The sequence below is a fragment of the Cheilinus undulatus genome, linkage group 19 (genome assembly GCF_018320785.1).
Source record: "Cheilinus undulatus linkage group 19, ASM1832078v1, whole genome shotgun sequence".
NCBI lineage: Eukaryota > Metazoa > Chordata > Actinopteri > Labriformes > Labridae > Cheilinus > Cheilinus undulatus.
Genome location: NC_054883.1, coordinates 40,997,988 through 41,017,359, shown reverse-complemented (window position 1 = coordinate 41,017,359; position 19,372 = coordinate 40,997,988). Strand labels below are relative to the sequence as shown.

Sequence of the window (19,372 nt, the reverse complement as noted above, 5' to 3'; positions counted from 1 at the left end):
ACAACAAACAGAAAGTGACCTTGTGGTAATGTGTTGACTCTCCTCCAAAATCACTGCTGATGAATTTGCAGCCAAAGCAAATATAAAATCAGCCCTTTAGAATAAAAACTGCTCTTATCACTGACAGCAATGCTTCCCCTTCATTCAGATATACTCGTACATAAACAAGACACCCATCAGAGCTCTGATTAGACTGATTTAGAGGCTTACTGACCTCACAGATGGCTGTCCTTGAAGTCTTTACAAGGGATGCTCCAATCAGCTGAGGCCCATTCATGTTTTTTTATAGGGGCGGGTTTAGTGGTCGGTGTGTGTTCTTAGCTTTGTAGTGACCTCCGACTTCCTACAGGTGGCGGCCAAACCTGATTAAAGAGGCACAAAAGTCATCCAATGATTGATGCTCATTACGGTGAAATATTTGTCTGACACTACAGAGGATATGAGAGAAACAGAAACAGTGCAGATGCATTAGAATCAAAAAAGGACAATATATTCATTTTTATTTATTTATTCACTGCAATAAAGGAAATTGAAATATGGCAGTTTTCCCCAGTAACAGGATGCTTCTATGAGAACAGTGACTAACGATGCATTAATTACAAATATAAAATACATTACATCACTCGCTACCACCAAAAGTAATCTGACAACTCTTAATGGATGACTTTGTAACGTTCCTTGACATTTATGTTTATTTATGTTTCCTTGTAGTGGACACTAGAGGGAGTATCTCACACGCAAATAGACAGGAGGGAAAGGAGTGACGTCATGACGTCAGATTCGGTTGCTTAGCCTGCGTAGCTTGTTGGTGATGTTTCAGTGTTTTGTTGGAAGTCAGGAATAAAACATCAGAGCGTCCATACTCACGTCTGATCGTCTCATTCTTACCGACTTCCACATCCTATCCTTTTACATGTCGCTTCTTCTTTTGTGCTTATTATTTTGAACCAGGACACAAAGTGATATTCCCTGTCTGTATAAACATACCTGGTAATAAAGCTGCTCGTTTATGTGAGCTGAAGTATATCTCAGAACAGAACTGGCATGATTAGCTGGTACGTCGTATTTCCATTTTTAGATTTTTTTTTTTTTTTAACTTTATTCATAAACAAAGTCTGGTAGTTACATTCCTAGGATAACCACACTGTAAGCATTACAGACCAAGCAATATTTAACAAAACAGAGAAAAAGGTCAGAGGTCGAATCCAGGATTAAATTATGCATTGATCTGTTTTGGAAGTAGCGACGCGAATGGTGGCTCGCTTTAGCTTCGTTAGCTTTAGCTTAGCTAACATAGCAACTCTAGCTATGTAATTAGCTACAAAGGCCAATGTAGCAAAGTTAGCTTCAGCAATGTGAGCTTTAGCCAAAATAGCTCAAGCTAACATACCTACATAGATAACATATATACGTACCTTTCATAGCTGCTTTGTGAAGTTAGCTTTACCTATCTTAGCTATGTAGCTCCATGTACCATAGCTAAGTTAGCTTAAGCAGCTTGAGCTTTAGTGAACATATCAAAAGCTAATGTAACTATGTAGATAACGTATCCATGTAGCTTACATGGCAGCTTTAGCCATGTATCTCTATTGTCTATAGCTAAGTTAGCTTTAGCAAACATAACTAAAGCTAACTTAGCCATGCAGATAACATATGCGCAGCTACTATAGCTGCTTTGTGAATTCAGCTTTACTTCAGTTAGCTATGTAGCTCCATTGTCTATAGCTAAGTTAGCTTTAGCAACAGAAGTTTAGCAAGCACAGCTAAAGCTAACTTAGCTACGCAAATTATGTAGATATGTAGCTTTCGTAGCTGCTTTGTGAGCATATCTATGTATGTTATGCAGCTAACAGAGCTACACTGGCTACGTTGGCTGCATTAGGATGGTTTCATGGAGGACGAGTTTTTTTCCAGTGCAGACTTTTTCTTCTGCTTTACTAAATGTTGCCTAAGTAGTTTTTGCGGGTCAAGTTTTTGACTTTTAACTTTGGTATCCTTCTGGTACCTCAACCGTACCCCAAACGGAAATATAATCCAATTTTCTTTTCAAAGTTTGTGTGTATATTTCCATTCTGAGAAATATGGCGTCTCATATGAACAGTCATGACAGTGTAAACATTACTGAAGCAAAGTTCTAAATGGATCTTTTCTGATTTTAGTGATTTAAAAAGAGTTCCAGGTGCTTTAAAATGGTCCAAAGTGACCAAAGCTTCCCGTTTTAGTGTATATCTGAACATGCACACTGTTTTTAGAAGATGGATGTCCTCCAGGTCTTGGCGCAGCCGTGTGACTGAATGCTACCAAAGCGGGTCGACTACTGACAAATCTTAAAGATAAGATTTTAGTGTTACTGTTGGATCGTATCACAGTTCCAGTTCTGACTGTTCTTTCTCATCAGAATTACATGAAAAAACATGAGTGGTGTTGTTCTCTGCTTATTTTGATAAATTCATTCCTCCAATCCTCTCAGGTGCTGTCCTTTACCTCCCACCGTGCTCTCTGTCGTATACAAATTGGAGCGGGTGCACAGCTTGATGTGTGATTACCAGCACACGCGGGAGGTTGCCGCAATCAAACATCTCGAGGAGGCTCGCTGCAGCTGAGCCACCAGGTAGCCTCTTTGGTCTTTAGACGTCAGCCGGCCCGGCGAACGGCGAACGCTCACGCCTGCTCCAATGATTTGTTCTCCGGTGTGGCCGCCCTCACAGGGATGAAGCATCAAAACCCTGCAAAGTCAATTTCTTTGTGCTTATTAAATCACCCACGGCACAATCAGCAGCAGGGTGCTGGAAAATAAACATCCTGCCGATGGTGTGGTAGACGGCGTCAGCAGGCTGTTGGGAATAAGAGCTTCTGACTGCAGGAACACGTGTTGACTCTGGGCTCTGACAGCGGAGAAACTTGGCTATTAAGGAAGGTTTGAGCAGCCGGGGTCAACCAAAGCTAATCAGGATCTGTCTGTGGTTTATTTTGAGACCTTAAAACCTCTCAGAAAAAAAGATTGAATTATGTTCCAACTAAATATCTAACTAAATATCAGATTCTCTTTCACATGAATCTGGGTCCAACCTGAGGGCTGGACAGGGTCCACATTTAACCATAAACTGTCAACCTCCTTTCACCAGCAATGAATTATGGGGGAAAAACTTAGCACTGATGATAAATGATTCTGAGGTTGAAAAAAGTCAAAATGATAACTTTGAGGAGAAAAAAATCTGAGATGAAAATTCAAACATATTAGCTCAAAAGGTCCAAACATGGCATTCAAAGAAAAAGAACATGTTTTCAAAAGGCAAATATATGAGGTAGAAAGTCGAAAATATGAGATAAAATTCAAAATCATTGGTTTAAAATGTCATAGTGTGAGAAAAAAACATTTAAATTTTGAGTTTTAAAGGTCAAAATATTACTTAAAATTTAAAATTGTGGATCTAAAACAGGGGTGTCAAACTCAATCACAGCAGGGGTCGGATTCTGGATTCAGGTCTAACCTGAGGGCCTAACAGGGTCAACATTTAAAAAAAAAAAACAGCACTGATGATAAATCATTCGGAAATTCAAAAAGTAACAATGAAAAGTTTAAAGGCTCAAATCTAGATAAAAATTCCAATTTATTGGTTAAAAAGATCCAAACACAAAATTAAAAATAGAAAAATAATAATTTTAAAGAGCAAATACATGAGGAGAAATTTAAAATCATAAGTCTGAAAGGTCAAAATATGAGATTAAGAGTCAAAATATGACTTAAAATTTTAAATTGTGAGTCTGATAGTTCAAAATATGGGATTAAAAAGCCAAAAATTAGGAGATGAAAATGTCAAAATATGAGCTAGAATTCAAAATGATGACTTAAAAAGTTAAAAATATGATTTAAATTCCAAATTGGGAGTGTAAAAGGTCAAAATATGATGTAAAAAGTAAAAATCAGTCATTTAAAATGTTAAAATATGAGAAAAAAAATTGGAATCATGTTTTTAAAAGTCAAAATAGAGGAGTAAAAAGCCAAAGTGAAGAGTTGAAAAGGTCCAAATATGACTTAAAATTAAAAAATGGGAATTTAAAAGATAAAAATTTGACATATAAAGTCCAAATTATGAGTTGAAAAGGTCAACGCATGAAATGAAAAGTCAGAATCATAAGTTTGAGTCTTAATCTTGAGATGCAAAATTAAAAATATGAAAAAAATAATAGTAATAATTTCTTTCCCCACATTCTTGACTTTTTATGAAATCTTTCTTATTCTTTACTTTTTCAGATTTTTATGACTTAAGGATATTTATGTAAGATGCAAAATCAAGAATATGAAGTGAACCCAAATGTATTTTCCCATATTCCTGACTTTTTATCTAATTATTTTTTTCTTTTTAAAATTTTTATGACTTAAAAAAGGATATTTTATATCATCCAGGTACCCGTGGTACAGGGTATAACTGTACCACGGGCCGTATTTGGCCCCCGGGCCTTAGTTTGACACCCCTGTCTAAAAGTGATTTCTTCATAAACCAGTCCTTGTAGAAATATCTGATTAATCTGTACAAATTCAGGACCCTTTTTCCAGGATGGAAGAGCTTGATTAAACCAAATACAAACTTAATGTCTCGCCTCCACTTAGCATTCCTGCAAATATTTCTTCTAAACTTGCCTCAAGTTGTGTGATTGCCTTTGACATTTCAAGCATAAAACAACTAATATTTTGCTTCTGGTTTCATAAACCAATCCATCCCTGAGCCGGAAACTCAATTAGACGTGATTCTCACATCAATTTTCTCTCAGAATGCTTCCTCAAGAAAACGCCACAGGCAACTAATCTCAGAGTAATAGCAATATATCTGTTTTCATGATTAATATGCTTAAAAAATCACACATACTTTCATTTCCCAGCTCTCAGAAATTATATTTGGAAAAGGTCAGGTTTCTAATAGGGTTCTGCCACCACAATCAAGCTGAAGTTTTCATCCCTTTTTTCTCTTTACATCTAAAATTCATTAAATAGAACAGATTGGACACAACTCAGACCAAATGGGCTATGAAACAGAAATAAGTCGATGACAAATGCCTTTAATAACACGTTTGAATGCTACACCTGCTTTATTTCCTGTTGTCACCACTTATATTAATGTGGTATTTAATAATTAGTGCAGATAAAGACCGAGATAGCAGCAGGATTATTACACACTCAGATAAAGACTTTAGGTCAGGAAAGCAGCTGCCAAACAGAAAGATTATCTCATTAATTACTCTGGAGATGAAATGTAATAATTGCTGTCAAGCTTTCTGATTTAATACTCATGTATGAGGAGAGTGAGCCATACTGTCTAGTTTAATATTAGACCGTATAAGTAAGGAGTTTATGAAGTCTGCATGACAGTAATAGTAATAAATCCTCCTGACATTTACTTTTAATAAAGTGGACGTAACTTCATGACAGTTTATGTACTCAGCTTTGGATTAGGAAAAAAAACACAAACATGTAGATTACTGAAATGAAAATGAAAGCTCTACTGTTTGATCCAGCCAGTCTGAGGTCTTAAGGCCGGCTCAGACTACACGATTTTTTTTGGTCGTTCACGATGGCACTATGCCAGACTACGCGACCAAAATCTTGTCCCGTCTTGGCCGACAGCCTGGCCACACTACAAGAGTGGTCAGGACCGCTCAGCGTATGCTTTCGTCACCACCGTCTCCACGACTGACTGTGAGTTCACAGGTTGTCAGGAGGCGGGTCAAAGAGTGTCAATCACTCCTCAACAGAAGTGCTCTGTGTGACTGTAGCGGTCTTTTCCTAAAAAAAAAAAAAAAAGGACAATAAGAAACAGTTATGGACTGGATCATGGATAATAAGTATGGATGTATGAGGAGGACGATATGGACCGGCTCTCCTTCAGACAGAACTTAAGGTATGCATGTGATTACGTAAACAAAATAAAATAAAATGTACACTTTAGTTTTAGGGAATAAAAGGGGGTAAAAGTGGTAAATCTTGTAAATGATGATGCAAAGATAAGGAGTGAATGATCTCCTGTGTTTTAGACGTCAGGATTCACGTCGTTAATGTCAGCTCAGGGTGTCAGACTAGACAACGATGTACGAAAAGTTCTGACATGCTAGTCTTGTTGAATCGTGGTCGTGGGGCGTCGTTAATTATGTCACTCTACAAGACCGTCAGTCGTTCCGGACGCTCAACATCGGGCCCGAGTTTTGATGACGAGCTGCGACGTCACATTCAGGCTTAAATCTGGCTGAATTCGTGTAGTCTGAGCTGGCCTTTAGGTGAATATGTGTCGAGTGATTGTAGTGTAAAGACACCTATGTCTGGAAGGTCAAGCCGCTGGTTAATCAGTATTCATGGCCACTATTACACCATGAAGACAAAAGAACACTTCATACAACACAGAGAAAAGCTGATTGAAAAGGGGGATGGACACAAAATTCAGGAGTAAATGCAAACGTGTTTTGTGGTATTGGTGTTTGATCTGCACGGAAACGGCGCTTTAGGAGGCTGTCAACGCTACTTTTTGAAACCGGGTCCCAGAGTGAACAAATCTGTAACCATTTCGTCTAGAGATTGGCGATACCAATGTTTTTCAATTCGATACGAGACCAATGCTTTTTGATGTAATTTTATCGATACCGATACTTTTGAAGAAAGAATAAAATATTGGGCTCACAAACTTTCAAAAGTTACACATTTCAGGCAGTTAAAAAGGCAAATGCAGGTCATTCAGAAATTCATTTAGGGAGAAACTTGAAATAATTAAAATGTTTAAGCAGGTAAAAAAAAATAAAATAAACAATGATCACAGCAAATACTTGTATATAGAATCAAAATATCCACAACATAACAAATTTCTTTTCTTTTTCAAATTTAGATAGAAGGGTTAGCCATCTATAGCCACTCATTTGAAACAAAAATGTAAGAACTACAGGTCATGAAAGATTTTCATAGAAATATTTATCTTGTTATGTTTCTACACTTTGGTCTTTATACATTTCATGGTGTTGGCATGTGGTCTCAGTGTTTTTTTATGTTCTCTTACAACTCTGAAATTTATTTGGGAACCACACTGAGTGAGAAAGACAGCCAGGTTCACATCACAGACTATAAAGTGACTTCATATGTGAGCGAGTGGAGTTGCTGAAATCTGCTACTCATTAATGATTGGTCCTCAAAGTCACATGGTATGGCAGGATCGACATGTCCGATTGGTCCTTAAAGCCACGTGACATGGACGAGCAGGTAAAGCATGTTTGATTGGTCTCCAAATTCACGTGACACAGACTGGCAGTAACGCCAAAACAGTCTGGAAAAAAGAGAGGCAGGGAGGCAACGGCGGAGAAGCGCTGGCGAGTCATATTTTATAGTTCTCATTTGGTATCCATACTTTGCTAAAGGGATCGATACCAAATGAGTACTTGGTAAATATCGATATATCGATACTTTAGTATCAATACTCCCACCACTAGTTTCGTCTCTGAGTGGAAAGCGAAACAGTGTTAATTTTGGCAGCTGTTTTCAATTTCAGTCTTAGTTTTAGTCTTTAAATGAAATGCATTTTAGTTGTAGTCACATTTTAGTCATTTCTATCCTTTTTAGTTTTAGTCTAGTTTTAGTCAACGAAACACAAAAACATTTTAGTCTAGTTTTAGTCCATAAAAGTCCTCACATTTTAGTCTTTACTTTTAGTCCAGGCATTTATTTATTTGCCTAAATCTGGTACCAAATCCTGGTAGTGTGTTCTCTGTCTAACCTGGGGTCCCTGCTTTCTACAGCTGAGAGGCAGAATAGATACAGATGTGTTGTTTTTGACAGATTTACACACAGTGGAGAAATATCCCAGATTTTAAATGTCTGACGAAAACTACATTACATTTTAGTCTAGTTTTAGTCATCTTGATGAAAACTAAACTTAATTTTTGTCTGTTTAAGTCATCACAGATCTATTTTTTTAGTCTTAGTCTGGTTTTTGTCATGAAAAAAAAAGGCTGTCCATGAACATTTTTAGTCAGAGTTTTAGTCGATGAAATTAACACTGCAGTCAAGCGTATCTTTTGTGAAACGATTACGTCACACATACGTCGCCCACTTGCGCCGCATGCAGATGTCCAACCAAAACAACAATGGTGGATTACAGGTTTGTGTCCATGCTGCAGAAGCTACTGAGCTTATTTTGGCTTTCACAGCCAAATCTGATGTTCCTTTATCACCACGGCGAACAGCAGACACCAGATGGCAGCGTCACTTACAGGCTTGGCATGTATCCTACAGCGTTTTCAGTCGTGTTCAGTGGTTCCAGGCTTACAGAAACAAATTTGTATTTATGGAACACTTTTTAAAACGAAATGGAAATATATCATTTTCGTCTCCATGTGGACAAGGCGTGAACAACCCCCAGACTTTAGTTAAATCCATCATCAAGAAATATGTATATATGCATCAATCTGCCTAGATCAGGCCGTCCTCACAACTGAGGCTACGTTCACACTGCAGTTAAAAGTGACCTGAATCTGATGTTTTTCTGACAGTGTGAACAAGTCACATTGAATCTGACCTTTTCAAATCCGATTAAGGTCACTCTGGTATGTGGTTCTAAATCAGACACGTATCTGATCTGTTGGAAGTTGACTTCAGTGTGAACAGACAAACAAAAAGATCAGATCTGAGAACGATCAGGATTGAGCATTGAGGCCTGCAGTGTGAATGTAGCCTGAGTGAGCGTGCAAGAAAGAGACGAGTGAGAGAGGACACCAAGACACCTGACTACTCTGAAGGAGTCACAAGCTTCAGCAGCTGAGATGGAGAGACTCTGCAGACAACTGTAGGCCGGTTCTTCACCAGTCAGAGCTTCATGGGAGAGTGGAGAAGAGAAAGACACTGTTGAAGAAACTTAAAATATCAAATCTAGCATTTATTTTGTATTCATTTTATTCTATCTAACCTTCACAAACCAAGAGTATTCTCACTGAGATACAAAAATCTCTTTTACCATGAGATCCTGTCCAAGACAGCAGAGAGAGCGCCTCACATGACAACCAGACCATAACTAACTAATTTACATAGATTTATATGAAGCCTATTCAATTTGTGCTCCAAATCTCTGTAAGCTTGGCTAAATAAGACATTGCAGGGAATCACAAAGAGACTTTATCTCCCGACTGCTTCTCAAAACAGACCAACATGAACCCCGTCATTCAGCTTTTTACATTTGAACCTCGAGGTCCACCAGAAGGCTTCATCCTAAAATATCTCTGCAGGAAACGCACAATAATAAAACAGAAGATGGCTGAGTTCCATTTAGCTGCTCAGTTTCAGATCTGAGATGAAGGACAGTGGTTCACTTTTATAGTTGAGTTGAGAAGTAATGGATCAATTTTTCATGTTATGTGTGCTTGTTTTCTTTTGATGTTGACAAGCTAAAGGCTGTCTTTACACCTGTGTTTCACTGCCAGAGGAGATGTAAGACTTTCATTTACACTCTGACTGATCAATACTCCATATGGTTAGTCTCATGTGCATGAGTCTCTGTAGGCCAGTTCACAAATCTGATTAGAACACGGCTTTGTTTTCTGGAGCCAAACATAAATAAACATGCAGGAGGATAAATGCACCTGAAGCTCTTTGAATGATAAGAGCTCCATAAATGTTTTATTGGTCCAGTTCTCACTAGTTAAAGAAGCCTTTGAAAAATTAACAAATGGGGCAAAAAGTGGCAAAATTGGACAAAAAAGGTTAAAAACGGGATAAGTGGCCAAAAAGCGATGCAAAATAGGCAAGAAAGAGAGAGAGAGAGAGAAACAATGCAAAAATTGCCAAAAGATGGCAAAGAAAATTGGGAGAAAAGTAGTAAAACATGGGCAAAAAGTGGCTAAAATGGAGAAAAGTGGCAAAAATTGGATAAGAATGGGTGTAACAGGGCACAAATGGGTTTGAGTGACAAATAGTTGCAAAAAGATGTTGCAGAAATAGGAAAAAAGTGGCAAAAAATGAGAGGAAGTTGCAAAAATGGGTGAAAATCAGCAAGACAAAGCAAAATTGGACAAAAAGAGGAAAAAATTAGTTCAAATTCCAACAAGTTGCTAAAAGATGTTGCAGAAATAGGAAAAAGTTGCAAAAAATGGGAGAAAGTGGCAAAAATGGGTGAAAATCAGCAAGAAGGACCAAAATTGGACATAAAGGGGCAAAAATACATGCAAGAAGAAAAAAAAAATCGGTTCAATTGGCAAAAAGTTGCAAAAAGAGGATGCATAAGTGGGCATTGTGGCAAAAATGGGTTAAAAATGGGTGACAAGTGGAAAAATTCTGCAAAATGGGTTAAAAGAAATTGGGAAAGTGGCAAAAAAATGGGCCAAGCATGGCAAAAACAGAAAAAATGGAGAAGTGTGTTCAAAAAGTGGCAAAATAGGTTTCAAAAAATGGGTTGAAAGAGACGAAACTGGGATAAGAGTGATAGAAACAGGCTAAGAAATGCAACATGGGAGGAAGAAAATGATGAAAAGCGGTTAAAAAGTGTCAAAAAATTGGCTAAAAGTTGCAAAATGTGGCATGTTTGCATTCATTTTGAGTGGAGCAACAGAATTTTGTAAATGATGCTCTATCAGAAGAAAAGCTTAATGTTCAGCTCTGGGGCTTTATTGTCACGACTATTGAGGAATCACTGAATTTGTATGTGCACGCTGATATTCTCTGATACATATTTGATTAAAGCCCTGCTCCAACATTAATATTTAATAGCACCTTCAAATTATTTGAATTCCTCTACGGGCCCAGAGGATTTCTGTGTAATCCTTCTTTCAGAGACCTAGAGACTACATAAAAGCAGAAGTCTGCTGCAAAGCCCAACAGGACAACGCCAACAAGCTCCACTGCATTCTCACAGGGATCAGAATATAAGCCAGACTCAGGAACACATTTCCAAAGAGAATGATAAGCCAGTGGACTGGATGCATGGATGGAGCATGAAGACTTTGTCATGATGATGGAAACAAGCTAGACTTTACTAAGAAGCAGTTATTAGTAAAGAAAGTGAAATTACTAGGAAGACTAGTGAAGCTCGCAGAGTGGCCATCTTTTTTAGAGACAAAGACAGGACTGACAGCATCATTCCTGGTGATTAGTGCCTTCTCCATCTGCTCTCAGCACAACAACAGCAAGCACATTCTCCTGAAACCTGACCACATCTCCCGCCCACCCACTGCAGTAAGACGAGAGTGGAGAAATAGGGAACATCAAAGCATGGCATTTTTCAGTTATAACAGGCAATGGAAGCAGCAGCAGCATAGTTTCAGCATTTAAAACAGTGAAAATGAGCTGCATGTTTGTGACAACGCTGACAAGAATTAGTAGAAATGTTTTAGATTGTTCAGGCTGCCAATAAGGGGGGATAAAAGGGAGAGCTTTCAGGGGTCCTGCCAAAAAAGGGGGCCCATGGAGGTCAGGAAAATCATGGTCCACGTTAAGCTGCGATGACAACAGTTGTATTTTAACCTGAAAATAATCACTCTAGTCAAGGCAACAACAAATGAATGTCACAGTAAACTGAATGATTAGGAAAGCAATGTCAGCTAGGCTAAACTGTGCACAGTCAGGACGCATAAAGTAAAAGAAACTGGGAAAACTTTTTCTTAAAAGGATTAAATATTTGAGGAAAAAGACAAAAATGGTTAAAAGTGGTAAAAAATCATCTAAAATAGTCACAAAATGAAATAAATGGCAAAAAGAAGTTGAAGAAATGGGCAAAAAGTGACTAAAAGAGGTGAAAAGTGGCAAAGATGAGTTAAGGCACAATGAGAAGTGGCAAAAAACAAAGTGAAAACGGGCAAAACGTGAGGCAAATAGTGGCAAAATTGGAACAAAAAAGTTTAAAAACAGGATAGGTCACCGAAAAGTGATGCAAACAGGCAAAAAAAAGGGAAAGACCATGCAAAAATTGGCAAAAGGTGGCAAAGAAAATTGGGAGAAAAGAAGCAAAACATGGCAAAAACTGGCCAAAATGGGGAAAAGTGGCAAAATTTGGACAAAAATTGGTGTAAGAGAGCAAAAATGGGTTTGAGTGGCAAATAGTTGCAAAAATATGTTGCAGAAATGGTCAAAAAAAAAGTGGCAAAAAATGAGAGAGAATGGAAAAATGGGCAAAAGTCCACAAAAAGGAGCAAAATTGGAAAAAAAGGGGGTAAAAATAGGTGTAAAAGGGCCAAAATTACTTAAAATGGCAAAAAGTTGCGAAAGCATTTGTAAAAATGGGCAAAAAGTGGCAAAGAAAATTGGGAGAAAATAGCAAAAATGGCCAAAAAGTCACTAAAATGGGGAAAAGTGGCAAAAATTTGACAAAACGGGGCAAAATGGGGGGGCACAATGGGTTTGAGTGGCAAAAAGTTGCAAAAAACATGTTGCAGAATTGGGGAAAAAAAGGAGCCAAAAAATGTGAGAAAGTGGGAAAAATTTGAGAAAAGTGGTAAAAATGGGTTCGATTGGCAAAAAGTTGCAAAGAAATGTGAGAAAGTTGAAAAATGGGTGAAAATCAGCAAGGAGGAGCAAAATTGGACAAAAAGGGACAAAAATAGGTATAAAAGGGCAAAAATTAGTTCAAAATTACTTCAACTGGATCGATAAATCCCAACTGGGGAGGGCCAATTCTGGGGTTTGTCAGGGGCCAAGTCAAATTTGTGGGAAGTTATTAGTGGCCACAGTCTGTTTTAAGTGAATTAAGCAGAGTTGTCGAGGGAATTCTTCAACCGCAGGGTTATTCGACGTCCGCTGCCTCACTTCCATCCGTGCCGGAGGCTTTGTCCATCCAGGAGATTCATCCCCGTGTGCCGCATCCCATCAAGATAAGCACTTGACTCTAAACAGAGGAAGCTCGGGTCCGTGATGAGGTTTGGAGGCCGGGGGAAAAGTGGAGTGGGTCACGGCACGACAAATCAACAGGGCTTAACCGGGGTGATGTGATCCAGCGCTCGGTGAGAGAATTACAACAAGTGGAGCTGAAAGGTGAAGCATGCACCATTGAAATTCAGACGCAGGTGTGGAGGAGTTTGAAGCCTCCTCCACTGAGACGCTTGAAAAAACTCCTTTATTTTAAGTTGCACATTATTAGGCTATCAGGAAAAGTTGTAAAATCAGAATCTAATTACCATTTTATGGGCAACACTTTAAATCATTTGACTTTTAATGGAGCTAACAGCAACATCAATCCAAGACGTCATCATCAATTACTGTCTAGTTTAAAGGGATTGCTGTTTCATTAGGAGTCTACCCTGGAACTACTCATACATATTTTTCATGGCCTGTAGTTGTGGAGTCATTTATTATGCTAACTGAGTCTGTCCACGTTTGTGCCTGGTCATTTAATCAGAATCTCCCTCTGAACTTCTATTTTTATTGATAGATTCCTGACAGAGTAGACTTCTATTGAGTCTTTTTCTTCAAACATCAGTCCCTAGATGTGGCTGATACTTTCTCTTGTGTATTTGGAACATAAAATGCTTCTCTTTGTTGCATTTTTTTCATCTTCTAGTGTTATCTTTGTCACAAGAATGCACCTTTTGCTAATGTGGCCCTCTTGTGCATCACTAAACTATCATGCAGGGTTCAGTCATCTCACCTCTGTGACGTGAAAACTCATAAAAAGTGCAAAGACATCAGTGTCCGGCTTGAGCCACGTCTTCTCTTTCCTTGTAGCTTTAAAGCTGCGTCTTTTTGGTGAGTTTATCTTTACTTTTAACCCACAGAATCATGCAAAAACAGAAAGTACCTCAGTGGGATATGTGGCGTCTGATGCTGCAGGTATGACTGATGTGCATGAGACAGCACTGATTGATTGACAGGTGTCACTTGGCTACCATGATGAGTCCCTGATGGGCTACTTGCTGTACCAGATCTGATCCAGGACCAGTTAAGTGTTGTCTAAAGCAGTGGTCCTCAACCTTTTCAGCCCGCAACCCCCAAAGTAAAGGTACCAGAGACCGGGGGGCCCCCGCTGTACCTGAAGGTGGCCGAACACAGCCATGAGCAATCAAGAATAGTCATGTGGAGTCAAGGCCGTCCATGGGGGGGGGGCTTTCTGGGTCCCAGCCAGACTGGGGGCCAGCAAAATCCTGGTCCATAGTAAAGTTTAACTGTGGTATTTTATATTTAACCTGAATAATAACCACTCTAATCAAAGAAACAAAAATATTTTTAATTCATTTGTGTAGTAAGAAGCCCTCTAAAAACTGTAAATCCTTTTGTTAAAAGCAGAATAAAAATATGTTAAGAAAAGCTAAAATGGGTTATTAATGGCAAAAATTAGTGGGAAAGGTGGTGAAATTGGATTTTAAAAATAGCAGGAATGGCTAAGAAGTGCCAAAAATTGGAAACAAGTGGGGCATTTTTTATGAACAGGCTCCACTGATTGTTAACAATGATAACGGTTGTCTGTCGATCTGATTGGCTCATAATGAGAATGACAGAGCTTTACTCCAATCACTTTTCCAATCATTTTTCTCAACAGTGCTGCTGTTTCCAAACCCTGATTATGGGTTTTTGCCCAGATGGATATAAATATATCCCAGTAAATATGTTAAACCAGTGACACTCAACACTAGAGCCCCATGCGACTCTTTTATGTCTTCATTTGAAACATTATTCTCCTGGAAACTATAAAAAAGGGAAACTGTGACCTCAGAATTATCCATTGAAATTTGTTTCCCACACTCATACATTAGCCTTTATTTGTTGACCTTTATTTTTTCCTCTGTATATTTCCATTGCCCTTATTCGCAATTTTTTGCACTTTTGACCCCCCCATCTTGTTTTTTACAAATTGCATATTTTCGCTTGTACCTTTATGCTTTTTGCCCATTTATAATTGACTTTTCATTCATTTTCCTCAACCTTTTTGCTGCTTTTTGCAAATTTTGGTAACTTTTCACTCATTTTTTTGCCAATTGTATTGCCAATTGTAAGTCATTTTTTGTCATGTCTCAGCCAGTTTCTGCCATTTTCTGCCTATTTTACCCCCCTTCAGCCATTTTTGGCCACTTTTTTTGCAGCTTTAACTCATTTTTATTGCCACTCTCTCTTTTACCTCTTAGATTGTGGCTCTTGTAAAGGTATTTTTCAACAGTTTGGCTCTTCGGTTGAGCAGGGTTGAGTAACACTGAGTTAAACAGTGTTACTAACTGACTTGCTGGCCAGTTAAAATCTGCAGTATTTTTGCTCATGTATTTTTAAGATAGACTTTTTTCCAAAGTGTGAAGTGCAGTAGTGTCTTTTTTTATATATCTTTAAAGGATAAAAGCAGTTTCATGAAGGGAGCTATGCAATCAGGGTTTGTGCATTTTAATATTTAGCCATGGCAGATGCACCCAAGGGCTGCAACATATTCCCAGATTTACCACGGAGCTGAATTCCAAACCAAATAAATATTTGAAGATGTATTTTACGACTGTGGGTTTGTAGCTCTCCTGGGTTTTTAAATACTTCAGAGGGGGGCGAGGATATGTTGGTGTAGATTCCATCCTGCATTTTTTAGAGAAAAAACGTAAAAAAAAGATTCCTCCTAGCTGCTGCACAGATGGTTGAGCCGAGCTGACCTTACACCCTATACGCTCAAGTTCATCTTTTCTGCAAGTGTTAATTATGCAGGGAAAGGGTTGCTGAGCACACAAGCTTGTGCACAGCAGGCCTATGGTTTCTCCAGGATAAGGTTACGCTTATTCACACTTGGGAGCTGCCCCGCGCGACCTCGGTCTTCTGCTTACTGCCCGCTAGAGCAGCTCAGGGCCGGGCGTCTGGCTCAGAGACTCACTCAACCTCGCCAAACAGATTCTCCCAAATGGTCAGCGAACTGGTTGAATTTGAGCTCCTGACCTTCCTGACACAAGCTCACGTTTCCTCAGGCTACAACTGTCCCATATGTGCAGAGTTTTTTCTCATTTCTTTTACAAGAAAGCTGGAAGAGAAGTTATTATTATTGAGACCTCCTTCACCTCCACCCACTCCTCAGCACACTGTCCTTAGCTGACCAGAGATGGCATTACATACGATCAAGGGCTCATTAAACACTAACACAAGCAGCCAGAGGGCAGGAAGAATACTGGAAGGATTTGAATGCAGCATTTTTCCACTACACTGCTGTTTTAACATAATGCATGCATGATGTGGCCCTGTTACAAACATTCATCCGTCACATAAAGGGAATTCTTGGCTTAGCTGAAAGAATGTTGCCCAGTGAGGATACCACAGCAGACAGGGAATTTAAGACTTGTCTATATTTAAAATCAAAATGTAAAGCTGCTCTAAAATCATGCTCAGTATTTCTAAAAGGCTCCATATTTCATTAAGCAGAAAAAAATATAATGCTGCAACAAAATGCATGAATGTGTTTCTATGAAATATTTTTGTTACACTATGAACTTTCCTTCTTTATCACCCATGTTCTCACAGCTGTCTTAGTTTACTTTGCATTTCTCATACTTGGAATCTCCAGAGTTTGCTTAATGACTCCACCGAGGCTTCACCACTGCTACACCTGCTACATCATTCATCAGTTTGGTGTAGAGACCAGCACAGATTTGGATGTAGAAATCATTTTAAGACAAGATAAAACCAGTGTTAATGTCGTCGACTAAAACTATGACTAAAAATGTTCGTCGACAGCCTTTTTTCCATGACAAAAACTAGACTAAGGCCGTTTTCCTACTGCATACTCCTGCCGAACGCAGTATGCAGTATGTATTGTGCACTGCATACTGCGTTTGACAGTAGTATGCAGTATGACTGCCAGTTGGATGTTATTGTGTGGTATGCTTGGCCTGGTTTAGCTGGTTTCCGGTATACAGAAGTACGTAATACCCTGGTCAACTGCAACCAACGCTACAGTGTTTCCTAAGGGAGGTGACATGAACATGTTTATTTTTTAAAAACGCATGTGCGTTTAAGTATGTCGCGTGTGCATTTTATTCGGATCTCATGCCTGCGATTTCTCAGTATCTTGCGTGCACGAGATAATAAAATGCACGTGCGAGATACTAGAAAGCATAGTAAATCACATGGGCGTTTTAGTATCTTGCAAGTGCCAAATCGCGCACACGAGATACAAATAAAACGCAGGCGCGAGATACTAAAATGCAAATGCGAGATACTACATCACGTGCGTTTTAGTATCTCGCACATGTGAAACTGCGCACAAGAGCTCAGCCTTTGGCACTGCTCAGGTGTATTGGAAGCCCAGGTTGCTTTGATAGCGTGGATTCTGTGCACTGTCCACTCTTCTAGGTCCCAGAGTCTGGAGGAAGAGTGGAGAGGACCAGAATCCACGTTTCGTGAAGTCCAGTGTGAAGTTTCCACAGTCAGTGATGATTTGGGCTGCCATGGCATCTGCTGGTGTTGGTCCACTGGGTTTTCTGAAGTCCACAGTCAACGCAGCCATCTACCAGGACATTTTAGAGACCTTCATGGTTCCTTCTGCTGTCAAGCTTTATGGAGATGCTGATTTCATTTTCCAGCAGGACTTGGCACCTGCCCATGCTGCTAAAGATACCAAAAGCTGCTTCAATGACCATGGTGTTACTGTGCTTGGTTCTGACCTGAACCCCATAGAGAATCTATGGAAGATGAGAGATACCAGACCCAACAATGCAGATGACCTGAAGGCCGCTATCAAAGCAACCTGGGCTTCATTACACCTGAGCAGTGCCACAGGCTGATCGCCTCCATGCCACGCCACATTGATGCAGTAATTCATGCAAAAGGTGGCCTGACCAAGTACTGAAGGCATAGAAATAAACATACTTCTCAGAAGCCTGACATTTCTGTTTAAAATATAATTTTTTATTGATCTTATGTAATATTCTAATTTTCTGAGACACTGAATTTTGGGTTTTCTTATCTGTAAGCCATAATCATCAACATTTCAAGAAATAAAGGCTTGAAATATTTCACTCTATGTGTAACAAGTCTGTATAATATATGGCTTTACCTTTCAGAAAAGAGTGACAAAAAATATTGAACTTTTCATGATATTCTGATTTTTTGAGATGTACCTGTAGATTTGAAGACTGTACACTAAAATAAAATTGGATATTTGTTGCTTTGATAACATTAATTATTATTCAGGTAAATATATATATATATATATATATATATATATATATATATGCTTATCACAGCTTAACTTTACATTGGACTGGGGTGTAGCTAGGGATTTTGGGCCCCCAGAAAGAATATTACCCAGTCCTCCCATAACTGGCTAGCCAAGCAACAAATCTTACATCATCAAATATTTGTGCTTTTAAATGTATTTTGAACCATAATTTCCCCATTTATGAGCAATATTTTTACACTGATTAAATTAGATTTACTTGCATTATTTTGCAGCGCTGGACTGCACCATTTGGACTTTTTTAAGGAAGGAGATGAGGCCCCTCAGTATTTTATTTATTCTATTTGAGACAAATTTCAGTCTGTTGGCCGATTCATTTTGTAGCTTTTGATTCAATAATGACAGTTAATACTAAGAATAGATAAAAATACTTTTCATTGCAGGCTTCTCAGGGCCCCCCTCTACTGTGGGCCCAGGTAATCAGTACCTTTTCTCCCCTGTGCTACACCCATGCACTGGATCATGACTTTCCTGAACTCCATGGGCCCCCAATTTGGCTGGGCCCCCAGAAAGCTGTCCCCTTTATCCCCCCTCATGGATGCCCTCGTGTTTTACAGGATAACATACAAGAACCGCAGTGATCATTAAAAACATGATTCACCTCTTCCAGATGAGCTTTTCTAACCTCGTACTCTTATTGTTCATCTGATGTCTCTTCTGTAGTCTCTCAGTCTTGTTTTGATGTTAAAGTGGCTTCATAGCGAAACTTTGAGCCCTCAGAGCTTCTAACTTATCAAACTAAACTTTAACAAGAAATTTTCTGTGAAATTATCCATGTTTTTGCTCGACTCATGGGGATAAAATCACTCTGTAAAATAGAAGCAGTCCCTTTTCCATACCTGGAAGCATGTTTACTCAGTAGATCATTCAATCTTCGTCTCTCATGAAACGTTTCTCTGGTGCAGAAATAGCAGAGATGTTTTAAATCGTCTCAAGGGCACAGCGTGAGCTGTACATTGTCAGATAAAAGCTGCTCAGTTTCTACACAGCATCCCACTAATGAAACACAAATCTCAGTTTGAAGCTGTGCTGTGAATTTGGAGCCTCTTTACAGGAGCCTAACTACAGCATCTGGAACATTTTGTCAATCTGGAGTCTCTGCTGGGAGCGACACGTTTAATGGCTGCTGGTTGATTTTCAGAAGGCTTTTAACTTCGTCATGTTTTGTTTTATACGGGGGCATATGAGGGCAGCATCGGTAAAACACAGCCACGATGATACTTTCCTACTTT

At 39.0% G+C, this 19,372-nt stretch overlaps 1 long non-coding RNA gene across 1 annotated transcript in view; it reads right to left on the bottom strand.

The window, feature by feature from the left end:
• Window positions 1–267: 267 nt before the first annotated feature.
• LOC121526982 overlaps window positions 268–19,372 on the bottom strand; it is a 63,276-nt gene continuing 44,171 nt past the window's right edge. Inside the window, exon 3 of the long non-coding RNA XR_005993364.1 lies at window positions 268–362. This is a non-coding gene — a long non-coding RNA (uncharacterized LOC121526982). The remainder of the gene's footprint in view (window positions 363–19,372) is intronic.